The 13,446-nt window shown below is 43.8% G+C and overlaps 1 protein-coding gene across 1 annotated transcript in view; it reads right to left on the bottom strand.

Annotated features, from left to right (window-relative positions):
- Positions 1-12,865, bottom strand: part of KBTBD11 (kelch repeat and BTB domain containing 11) — a 42,066-nt gene extending 29,201 nt beyond the window's left edge. The window contains exon 1 of the mRNA XM_040428540.1: positions 12,509-12,865. The gene's annotated coding sequence lies outside the window, so the exon portion shown is untranslated. The remainder of the gene's footprint in view (positions 1-12,508) is intronic.
- Between the last annotated feature and the right edge of the window lie 581 nt (positions 12,866-13,446).

Here is a 13,446-nt window from a genome sequence, read left to right as displayed (position 1 = left end):
CTTGCATTCCCCCTATGCCCCTCTATTCCTTGCATTCCCCCAATGCCCCTCTATTTCTTCCATTCCCCCTATGCCCCTCTATTCCTTGCATTCCCCCTATGCCCTCTATTCCTTGCATTCCCCCTATGCCCCTCTATTCCTTGCTTACCCTTACCTATGCATATAATTCCCTGGTACCTACCACATTACAGCAGCTCAGACACTAGAGTCCAACAGGTTGTACAAAGAACCCAGATGGCAGAATGTGTGTTTTAATCCATAAATTGCACGCCAGCAGTTGGTATTTTCTGCGCTTTCACACGGTGAGTTATATTTTATTACAGTGTGAGCTGGGGGATTAATGCTGAAAATGATGCAGTGCTTATGGTTTACCTAACTAAAGCCGTATGAGCCGTGTATCACATTACACATTATACACGTGTGAATCAGACCTTTCCTGCCTGGAGATTGCCAGGCTGTACACTATTATCTATAGCTGAACTTAAAACTCCTCCAGCTGAGTAGAGGCAAGGGCTATATTTATTTCAGTAAGTAATAAAGTGTCATAATAATCATTTTCATAAGCGCCATTGTCAGTACATGGTTTTCGCAGCTTTCTACAGCAGGAGACCTATTGTGATATCATAAGGTAACGCATAATCAGAATTTCATTTCATTAGATTTTAATTGAGCGCACACACACACACACATATATATACAGTCGTGGCCAAAAGTTTTGAGAATTACATAAATATTGGAAATCGGAAAAGTTGCTGCTTAAGTTTTTATAATAGCAATTTGCATATACTCCAGAATGTTATGAAGAGTGATCAGATGAATTGCATAGTCCTTCTTTGCCATGAAAATTAACTTAATCCCAAAAAAACCTTTCCACTGCATTTCATTGCTGTCATTAAAGGAACTGCTGAGATCATTTCAGTAATCGTCTTGTTAACTCAAGTGAGAATGTTGACGAGCACAAGGCTGGAGATCATTATGTCAGGCTGATTGGGTTAAAATAGCAGACTTGACATGTTAAAAGGAGGGTGATGCTTGAAATCATTGTTCTTCCATTGTTAACCATGGTGACCTGCAAAGAAACGCGTGCAGCCATCATTGCGTTGCATAAAAATGGCTTCACAGGCAAGGATATTGTGGCTACTAAGATTGCACCTCAATCAACAATTTATAGAATTATCAAGAACTTCAAGGAAAGAGGTCCAATTCTTGTTAAGAAGGCTTTAGGGGTTCCAAGAAAGTCCAGCAATCGCCAGGATCGTCTCCTAAAGAGGATTCAGCTGCGGGATCGGAGTGCCACCAGTGCAGAGCTTGCTCAGGAATGGCAGCAGGCAGGTGTGAGCGCATCTGCACGCACAGTGAGGCGAAGACTGTTGGAAGATGGCATGGTGTCAAGAAGGGCAGCAAAGAAGCAACTTCTCTCCAAAATAAACATCAGGGACAGATTGATCTTCTGCAGAAAGTATGGTGAATGGACTGCTGAGGACTGGGGCAAAGTCATATTCTCCGATGAAGCCTCTTTCCGATTGTTTGGGGCATCTGGAAAAAGGCTTGTCCGGAGAAGAAAAGGTGAGCGCTACCATCAGTCCTGTGTCATGCCAACAATAAAGCATCCTGAGACCATTCATGTGTGGGGTTGCTTCTCATCCAAGGGAGTGGGCTCACTCACAATTTTGCCCAAAAACACAGCCATGAATAAAGAATGGTACCAAAACACCCTCCAACAGCAACTTCTTCCAACAATCCAACAACAGTTTGGTGAAGAACAATGCATTTTCCAGCACGATGGAGCACCGTGCCATAAGGCAAAAGTGATAACTAAGTGGCTCGGGGACCAAAACGTTGACATTTTGGGTCCATGGCCTGGAAACTCCCCAGATCTTAATCCCATTGAGAACTTGTGGTCAATCCTCAAGAGGCGGATGGACAAGCAAAAACCCACTAATTCTGACAAACTCCAAGGAGTGATTATGAAAGAATGGGTTGCTATCAGTCAGGAATTGGCCCAGAAGTTGATTGAGAGCATGTCCAGTCGAATTGCAGAGGTCCTGAAAAAGAAGGGCCAACACTGCAAATACTGACTCTTTTCATAAATGTCATGTAATTGTCGATAAAAGCCTTTGAAACGTATGAAGTGCGTGTAATTATATTTCACTACATCACAGAAACAACTGAAACAAAGATCTAAAAGCAGTTTAGCAGCAAACTTTGTGAAAACTAATATTTTTGTCATTCTCAAAACTTTTGGCCACGACTGTACACTGCATATATGGACTTGAAGGTCATAAATGATAACATATAGCATTTCATGTTCCTAATTATTATAGAGGATTAATAATGAACATATATCAGGGGCACCAAGCATCATATTCGTAATACAGTATATGCTGTTTATCACAGAGCTGAAGGCATAATTTGTTATGATAACAGTTTTTCTAGATAAATCTGCAGGTATATTTATGCCAATGACTAGTTTGGGATCTTAAAAATTGCCGTTATTTATAAATCACTACCCTTGGCTTTCTTTCCATGTAAGTTACCTTTAAAGCAGACCTGACAGCTCTCCTGACATGTTAATTTTAGTAACTATTTGTTCCATAACATAACAATACTGGAGCATCTCCAGCATAACTCAATATTGTGCTGTTCCTCTCTTATTCCTCTCAGAAATTAATAAATTAACAACTGTGTGTAACCATTCCCCTGGTGTGTCCCTACATTTCTAGCATGGATAGGACTGTGTTATACCCCCCAACTGGTACCACCCAGTTGTCAATTTATTCATAAATTTAAGATGCAAAACAGAGGAATAGCAGAGTTCTATGGATAGATGCCCTAGAGATGTTATTTTGCAAAGAAACCGGAGGGAGATTTATCAAACTGGTGTAAAGTAGAAATGGCTTAGTTGCCCATGGCAACCAATCAGATTCCACCTTTTATTTTTGACAGCTCCTTTTAAAAATGAAAGGTGGAATCTGATTGGTTGCTATGAGCAACTAAGCCAGTGGTACTTTACACCAGTTTGATAAATCTCCCCCCAAGTATTTAGTAAAGCAGACACCTCAGGAGAACTGACAGCTTCTCTTCTTTTTCTTTTCTATAATTGCATTTATATGAAATTGTTACAGAATAATACAAAGGAAACATGTGAATCACATAATGAAAAGAAATTTGGAGGATACTATATCTCCTTATATACTGCGCCTAATCGGCGTGGGGAGTTTTATAGGCCAGGGAATGCAACTCTGGAATTCTGGGAAGATGGTATGCAAATGAGCTCTTAGCATGCTCTGCCTCTAATACCACCAGATGTAGGCTAGAAGTTAATTGTTGACCTTCTAAACAGGCCTTCAGACATGACTTAGATAAGACCTCATCAGTGCAGAGCAGAGAGTACTGGTTTAACTAGGTCAGGATTGCGGGGATACTATATCTCCTTATGGAGAATGCCTAATCGTCTTGAGGAGTCTTATAGGCCAGACAAACGTCCTCTGGAATTCTGGTAAGAAGTTAAGCAAATCAGCTCTTAGCAAGGTCTGCCTCTAATACCACCAGAAGTGGCTATCATATAAGTCAGTTTTTGACCTCTCCATAAGTATCCCCCAAATCCTGACAGAGGCCTCTCAACCAGTTAAGCCAGTACTCTGCATTGAAGAGGGACAATTACCCTGAAAGAGCTGTCTGCAGATGGGGTGCTGGCTTAGTTATTATCCAAGTCATGCCTGAAGGCCTGTCTAAAAAGTTTAAAATTAACTTATAGGATAGCTATAGTCCCGCTATAGGAACGCCATAATGCCTTGTGGCATTAGAGGCAGAGCTTGCTATAATGAAAAGAGAGCCATACACTTTGGCAAGTTCAGTGTGCCACAGCGTATTCTAAGATGCTTCATCTGACCACTGGAATTCCAAGAGAAAGGAAGAAGATAAACACTGAGGACCTGCCATATTTGACAATCATCTAGAAACTCTTGATGGTTACTAGTCATGATTAACGACGTTCAGCATGTGAACTACTCCACGTATGCCTCTCTTTGTACCGCCATATTTATATAACATACTAATTGTACGACTACACAGCGCTGCGGTCAGATATTGCGTGACTGTACAAGCCGCAGCTCCTGTTAAGCTAAGGGGGACCACACTGTTTAGTCGGTCTGCATTGTTAGTGGCCCAATATCATGCAGCCATTAACAATACAGACTGACTAAACAGGGCTGTCCTAATTAGATTCATGACATATACAATCGAACAAATAAACCTGTCACAGGACAGACATCACACTAAGAGGAGGATAAGTTACACAGCCCGATATTCGGGTAGATTATCGAGAATGAACGTTCCTGCCAACGCTCATTCCTGAAAATCTGCCTGTCTAAATGTGCCGCCAATAACCCGTTTCTAGGCAGCAGATCGCGCTATCTAAACAGCAACCCGCTGCCCAGAAACAATGATTCTGTATGGGGACGAGCGATCACAATAGAGATCCCTCGTCTTCATACTGTGAAGGAGATCACTGCATGTAAATGCAATGGTCACCTCCACTGAACGAGCAGCCGACTTTCGGGAAGGAATTCTACCTTTCTGACAATCAGCTTTTACATTGGGACGTGTAAACCCGCCTTTAGGCTTCATGCACACAACCATGTCCATGTTTAATTAATAGAAATGTGGACCAGAAAAGGACTTGTTCTATAATTTGCTGAATGGTCACATGTATGGAAAATCGGATGTGTGCGTGGCCCATGGAAATGAATGGGTCAGTATGCTATGAGTAAAAACTGCAGAAGACACATGAAAACTATGGTCCTGTGCATGAAGCCTTATACTGTAGTAGGATACTAGAAGAGGCTATAATAACTTTAGAGGAACCCAGTATACATCCCATATACATAGACATATAGACAATACTTTATCCAGTCCAGTTTATAATGAGGCTGTCAGAGGTTTCATTCCTTGTTGTATATAATAGTGAAAACGGTTTCCATTAACTGGTATAAGGCACTAGCTGCTGTCAATTCTATGGAGGAGAAGCCTGGCAGATCTTCTGTATTTGAGGCAGTGAATTCAGCTTCACCTACACTCATACAGCAGGAGTGAAAAATTGATTGAAATACACCTTGTGCCTCTAGATGATACACTGTACCTAGCCCATGCTTTACACTGCAGTTCTGTTTACTCAGGTTGGCTACTGTGAATAAGATCAATTCCATAACAAGTTCCCCAAAAATTGAGGCTGGCCATACACATTAGATAAATGTTGGTCAAACCCACTGCTTTCTGCAGGAGGAGTAAACCAGAGAACAGCCTGCCAGAATTCACCTGGTACCGCCAGATGTGGACGGAATGTCTGCCGGCCCCATTAAGTATAATGGGGTCCGGCGGAGATCCGTTTGCATTACGGCAGACAAGCGGAGAACCGGGCAGATACAAATTGCTACATGCTGCGGTTTGTGTCTGTCCGATTCTCCAATTGTCTGCTGGATTATCCATGCCGGAGTTTCACACGTGAAAGTAGCCTTATGTGCATAGAGGCTTCCCGGCTCCATGGCAGATGTTGGGAGAGATAAGAAAGAAAGGATCGGATAGCTGAAATCCAAAAGTACAATCCTTCTGGTATCGGGGAGGTAAGCCACTGCTACAGGTAGCCCGCAGCAGATTTCTCACCTCTCCCCATTCAGGACACGTTTGTATATGGATGCATATATACGGGAGTGTTCTTCATATCTAATGTTCATGGCCGGCCATAGTGAATGTTTGAGAAGATTGCCTTTGCAGAGATAAAAAGAAGACTGGTGATGACTATTTCACACATAGGCCTCATGCACAGGACGGTTGTGTGTTTTGCGGTCCGCAAATTGCGGATCTGCAAAACACGGATGGTGTCCGTGTGCGTTCCGCAATTTTCAGAACGGCACAGACAGCCATTAATATAACTGCCTATTCTTGTCCGCAAAACGGACAAGAATAGGACAGGTTATATTTTTTTTGCGGACCACGGAACGGAACAACGGATGCGGACAGCACACCGAGTGCTGTCCGCATCTTTGGCGGCCCCATTGAAGTGAATGGGACCGCATCCAAGCCGTAAAAACTGCAGCCCGGATGCGGACCAGAACAACGTTCGTGTGCATGAGGCCTTACTGTGAGAAATGAGCTTAGAGAATAATCACAATACACAAACAGAAGATAAAAGACAAATCCAGCTCAGCTTCATTACCATATACTAAGAAGTGGAACAAAGAGCAATTAAAGGAAAGAATGCACGGCTCGTCATACACACGAGATACCGTCACATTATGTAGTGAATGGGGAAAAAAAAAAACATCTCTGACAGCGGCTAATCTCCCCGAGAACAGAAGGATCAGGGAGCTGAAATCCAATTTGTCCGATCCTTATCTCCCCTGGCATGTGCTATAAGGGGAAAGTCAGGGGGACCCCGACCCATACACATTCGATGGTTGGCTGAACTCAGCAAAATGGGCAGGTTTGGCTGACCTACATCTAATGTGTGTGGTCAGCTTAAAGGGGTTGTGTAAGGGTCTTATACTGATGACCTATCCTCAGGATATCTGATTCACGGGGGTCCGACACCCGGCAACCCCACCGATCAGCTGTTTGAAGAGGAGGCGGCGCTCCATAAACTATACGTCATCTCCTGTGGAGCGGCGGCGTAGTGTAATTACAAGTACTCGCTCTATTCAAGTGAATGGAGCGAGTACTCGTCATTACACTGCACTTCCGAGATGACGGGCAGTGTAATAAACAGGAAGCAGCACTCACATGGAGCGCCACCTCCTCTTCAAAGAGCTGATGGGTGGGGGTGCCGGGTGTCGGATCCCCACAGATCAGGTATTGATAACCTATCCTGAGGATGGGTCATCAATATAATTCGCTGTACAACTCCTTTAAGTGGATGAAAGCCAAACTCATCTCTATCTAGTGGGCTATCTGTACGGGGTATAAAGCATATCTAGCTGTGTCTTGACTTAAAGAGGACCTGTCACCACCCCTGACATGTCTGTTTGTGCCATTCCTCCGTTATTTGTACTAGAAGCATATAAATGAATTTCCGGCAGTCTGCAGTAAGGGTACAGATGGGTGTTACCAGTTGGAGGTGTGTCCCTGCGCAGTCTGACATTATCCAGTCAGAGCTGCTGGTGTCAGACTGCACAGGGACACACCCACAACTGGTAACACCCATCTGTACCCTTACGGCAGACTGCTGGAAATTCACTTGTAGTACAAATAACAGAGGAATGGCACAACATACAGACATAAAAGTAGATGCTCCAGAATTGTTATTACCTGGGGGAAACTAGAAGTTACTAAATCAGACATGTCAGGAGAGGTGACAGGTCCTTTTAAAGTTTGCCATATTCAGATGAATACCACTGGTGTTAGCAAGACCAGCCGACCACCTAATGTGTATGTGGGCCTCCCTACTCCTCCCTGATGGCAGATATAGGGGAACAGAAGGATTTGGGCAGTTGGATTTAAGCGGGGAGATAAGTAACATCCAGCAGCATCTTATTCCCCCTTCTGTCAAGCGTGCATGTGTACGAGGGGGGTGCAAGCAACAGCTATAACCCAAATGTCTACCCCCATTCATCTAAGGTGTGCGGCCAGCGTCACCGGCAATACTGTACATAATATGTCTATAATATCACCCCTTACAGTAGATTAGAGAAAGAGAGCTGGAAAAGTAAAGTTTATTCCATGTCTGCTCCTAATAATTGGTGATTTGCTGGGCTCCTCACGCATTTTAACGACAAAGCTAGAATTGATCACTTCACCGTTCTGTGGTTTCCATGGTAACCCACCCCCAGCCTGGTGGCATGACAGCTACTGCAAGAAGAGTCTGTGTCACTTGGTGAGGAGGCATCACATTACCATGGAAATGATCGCTTTTCATTGAAATGTGCATTTCTAGTTAATCTTCCACTAAGAGGAGAAAAACATCTCAGCGCCTCTCACCCCAGTCCATCCCTAAAGTAATAAAATGCCGATACGTGGGGCCTAATGAAGACAGCGTTCCTATGACCTTTACCCTCCTCTGTCTACAAAAGTCATTAACAATGGCCAATAACTGATCCCCTAAAACAATGGGGCAGGTTTAACAAAACTGGTGGAAAGGAAACTGGCTTAGGGCTCATGCACGAAAGCTTATTTTCTTTCCATGTCCGTTTTTTTTGAGGACCGTATGCGGAACCATTCATTTCAATAGGTCCGCAAAAATATGAAAGTTACTCCGAATTTCCGTTCTGCAAAAAAAATAGAACATGTCCTATTATTGTCCGTATTACAGACAAGGATAGTACTGTTCTATTAGGGGCCGGCTGTCCCGTTCCGCAAAATATGGAATGCAGAAAGATTTCATCTGTGTTTTTTGCGGATCAGTTTTTTTTGGACCGCAAAATACATATGGTCGTGTGCATGAGCCCTTAGTCTACATTCACATCTGCGTTTTCAATTCCAGTTTGAGATCCCGCAGAGGATCTCAAAACCGGAATTAAACGGTTCAATTTTGTCCCCATTCATTGTCAATGGGGACAAAACTGATCAGGATGCATAAGTGTGTATCCGTTCCGTTTTGGTGCCGGACAAAAAAACCACTGCAAGCTGCAGTTTTGTGTCCAGTTTGTGATGAAAATCAATGTAAGTTAATGGTGCGAGATCAGTTTTTTTTTGGGTTAGCGAAAAAAAACTCATCCGGTTTGTTCAGTTTTGATTTAATTCAACCAGATCCGGCCAAAAAGGATGCATAATGTATTAAACAGCACGGATCTGTTTAATTCCGGTTATGAGATCCTCTGCCAGATCTGAAAACCGGAATTAACAACGCAAATCTGAAAGAAGCCTTAGTTGCCCATAGCAACCAATCAGATTCCACCTTTCATTTTCCAAAAGAGCTCTGAAAAGTTAAATCTGATTGGTTGCTATGGGCAACTAAGCTAGTTTTCCTTTACACCAGTTTTGATAAATTGCCCCAATATGTATTTCTATTGTCAGGGTATAGTCACATGTGGCAGATTTGTTGGCAGCTTTGAAAGTCAGTGGGTTTCGGACACCCATGGCCCTTGCCAATCAGTGGCATTTCGGCCTCCTCGCAGCTAGCACTGTGCTGACACTGCTACTGCAGCTCAGCCTCATTCACTAGAATGGCACTGAGCTGGGCCTAGTCCATGATGTCACGTGGTCTACGACGAGGCTCCAGTGAGCGCCATTGCCTTTTTAAATAGTTGATCCTGATGATGGGCCAGTTTCGGAAATCCTCTTTAGGCCTCATGCACACGACAGTTGTTTTTTTCGGCCTCCGTTCCATTTTTTTTTGCGGATAGGATGGGGATCCATTCATTTCAATGGGTCAGCAAAAAAATGCTGATAGATCATCCGTTTGTGTGCCGCGTCCGTTGTCCGTGTTTCCCTTCAGCAAAAAAAATTGTGCATGTCCTACTTTTTTCACATTTGCGGATAGGCATTTATTACAATGGATCTGTGGGGAAAAACGGATCCTTAAAAAAAAAAAACGGATGACGCACAATTTGCGGACGCAAAAAACAACTTTTGTGTGCATGAGGCCTTATCTGTCCTATTCATCTGAATATGACTTGCAGAAACCCCTGTGCTTGCTGCAGGAACAACCCCATTCTGATATTAGAACTTATTTTCTGTTTTAGAAATTTCTGCCACCAATCTGCTGTGTGTCACTACCCTACGACCTCTCTTTATACGTCTCATGTGTTGCACTGCGGACGGTTACAATATTTGTACAATTTCGTGACTGGCTAGCATCACTTTTACTTATTGCTTACGACCACTAACTATAAGGGTCCATTCACACAACCATATTATTAGTCGTCATTTTTTGCAGACCAGATGCGGACTCATTTCAATGGGGCCTCAAAAGATGCAGACAGCACGCCATGTGCTGTCCACATCCGTATGGCCGTTCCATGGCACCTGCAAAAAAGATAGCACGTGTCCTATTCTTGTCCGTTTTGCGGATAAGAATAAGCATTGTTACAATGGATCCGCAAAAAAAAAAAAACTGGTGCAACGCGGATGTCATCCGTATTTTGCAGATCTGCATTTTGTGGACTGAAAATACATACGGTCGCGTGAACACACCCTAAATGTGGTCACTTTTCTACAATATGGTCAAACATTTCTCCTAAGAACAATGGATTAGGCTACATGCACATGACCGTGCCTTTTTTGCGGTCTGCAAACTGCGGATCTGCAAAAAACGGAAGCCGCCTGTATGCCTTCCGCAATTTGCGGAACGGAACGGGTGGCCCATGGTAGAAATGCCTATTCCTGTTCGCAAAATGGACAAGAATAGGACATGTTGTATTTTTTTTTGCGGGGCCACGGAACGGAGCAACGGATGCGGACAGCACGCGGAGTGCTGTCTGCATCTTTTGCGGCCCCATTGAAGTGAATGGGTCCGCACCCGAGCCGCAAAAAATGCGGCTCGGATGCGGACCACAACAACGGTCGTGTGCATGAGGCCTTATATGGATAAGGCCTCATGCACACGACCGTTCCGTTTTTTCGCGGTCCGCAAATTGCACATCCGCAATTATACACATGCCAGTGTTACAATGCTGCAGTTGCTGTGTAGCAAACTATATAAGTCACAATACATATCATGTATACCTCTGGTAGGGCAAGGTACCATTGCAGGAAGGACTGTCACACTGTGTAATCTCCTTTTCATCGCAGTGGCAGAGGCGCCCATGTTCTGGTAACATCCTGGCACTAATCATCATGTGTAGTACAGGAGCACGCTCAATGATGCCTGCCCAGCAGGGGAATCCATGGCAGCTGAGCCGACAAGCAGAATGGATGTGGAGAGAAATACTCTGCACAGAGCCTCTGAGGGTACTACACGTATGCACAGGACATCATATGGGCAGCGCACAGTAAGCTATTCACAGGCATACACTATGCAGAGTCGGACATTACATCAAATACTATGTCCCTTTATTCAGACCATATTATATCAAGTGCACACAGCATACTGCACCTGGTATTATATCATATGCATATGGATACAGAAAACGTACACATCACAGTACACGCTGCCTCTATACATATATAATGTATTATATCCATACAGTACAGAGTACACTGCAACTTCATATATGTATACAGGAATGTACCATATATATACAGCTCAGTACATACTGCCTCTTCACACCGACTCATGTACAGTATACTGTATCATATCAGCACAGCAATACCTATTCATATATGCTCAGTTACAATTCATATTAAAACAGTGCACTGTATACAGTAATAGATCATCATACACATCACTACATATATGTACACAGTAACACATCACATGCACACAACAGTTTACCTATACATCATATTCACACAGCAGGGTATATACACCTTCAAATACAGTGATATATGCACACAGTAGTATCACATAACATGGTATACACTGCGCTGTATAAAGTACTATAAGCACACAGTAGTATCATACAGCAGGGAATACACTGGCCTGTATACAGTAATATATGCACCCAGTAATACCTCACAGCACAGTATACACTGTGCCTGTAATACAGTAATATATGCACACAGTAGTATGACACAGCACAGTATACACTGCCCTGTATACAGTACTATATGCACACAATAGTATCACACAGCACAATATACACTGCCATGTATACAATAATATATGTACACAGAGTATCACGCAGTATACACTTCCCTGTGTAATATATGTGCACAGTATCACACAGCCCAGTATACAGTAATACATGCACACAGTAGTATCACCCAGCACAATATACACTGTCTTGTATACAGTTATCTATGCACACAGTGGTATCACAGCAGGGAATACACTGGCCTGTATAAAGTAATATATGCACACAATAGTATCACACAGCACAATATACACTGCCCTGTATACAGTAATATATGCACACAGTAGTATCACACAGTATACACTTCCCTGTATAAAATATATGTGCACAGTATCACCCAGCACAATACACACGGCCCTATATACAGTAATGCATGCACATAGTAGTATCACCCAGCACAATACACACTGCCCTATATACAGTAATACATGCACACAGTAGTATCACACAGTATACACTTCCCTGTATAAAATATATGTGCACAGTATCACCCAGCCCAGTATACAGTAATGCATGCACATAGTAGTATCACCCAGCACAATACACACGGCCCTATATACAGTAATACATGCACACAGTAGTATCACCCAGCACAATACACACTGCCCTGCATACAGTAATGTATGCGCACAGTATACACTGTATATAGCAGTACATACTATATACATAGCACAGGCTCCCTCTTCCCTGCCCATGTTGGTATGTACAGAGTGGCACTGCATGCACACAGCGCTGGACATCCTGCTGCCCAGTGGTATGTCCAGGGTAACATAGAAGACAGCAACAAATGGCTGGCTAGGAATAGCCCCACTGTAGTCATGGATGACTCTGCTCCTTCTCACCTCTGTCAGTGGGCAGCCTCCTCTTCTGTGGCACCTTGTCCTAGACAGAACCTGTCCCCGTGGTGCTGCAGGGTGGCTCCTGGTGAGATGAGATCAGCCTGGAGGATCCCCATTCCTCTAATCCCCCCCTCCTCTCTGCTGCACGGAGTAGTAATGTCTCCCCTCCCTCCAGCGAGATTACAGTAATGACAGACCATGAGATCCCCTCCTAGTCTTTGTCTTCACAATGCAGATCCCAATCAGGAGGATTATAGGCAGCAGGCTCATGAGGAGTGTGCCAGGATGGGGGCACAGTGCTGGGCATTATGTGATGGCATGCAGACCACTGCACCCCTATCTAGCAGGGCATGTGCCTGTGCCAAGATGTGCTGTGAAGACATGAGCATGCTGGTGCCAGCTTTTCTATCTAGGCACTGCTGGGCACCATCCTCCCCATCTCATTGGAGCTGCTGAGGTCATGGGAGGGGGGAGAAGGGGCTGCTGCATCCAAACCAGTGAGAGCCTAATGGATGACATCAAGTGCTATCATGCTCAGGAAGTGTGGACATGGGAAACACCTGCAAGTACAGAAAGCACAATAATAAGGTAACAGGGGAGGTTAACAACTTGGATGCAGATGCCAATGCATGCCAGCTGGAAACAGTGTGAAAAGCCCCCTGTTGTGTATTGAATGTCTAGTAACTTTCAGAGGATAAGATACAGTGTCTCAACTCCTTCATCTGAATGTTAGGCGTAGACAGTGGTCTTCTTGAAGGATACTTCCATCGTGTGTGTTTTAAAGGAGTGCAATTGAATTGCAGTAGTTTCTCTCCATGTTGGCCAGTGTTATCTGGAGCGGATTGTCAATCTGACTCCCAGTGGTCCTTCAGACCATCTATGACACTGATCCTCCACCAGCCACCTACTTTACTAGAGACTAGTGTAGACCCTTATCTACT

This window comes from Bufo bufo, chromosome 4, assembly GCF_905171765.1.
Source record: "Bufo bufo chromosome 4, aBufBuf1.1, whole genome shotgun sequence".
NCBI lineage: Eukaryota > Metazoa > Chordata > Amphibia > Anura > Bufonidae > Bufo > Bufo bufo.
This window is presented reverse-complemented; position numbering and strand designations above follow the sequence as displayed.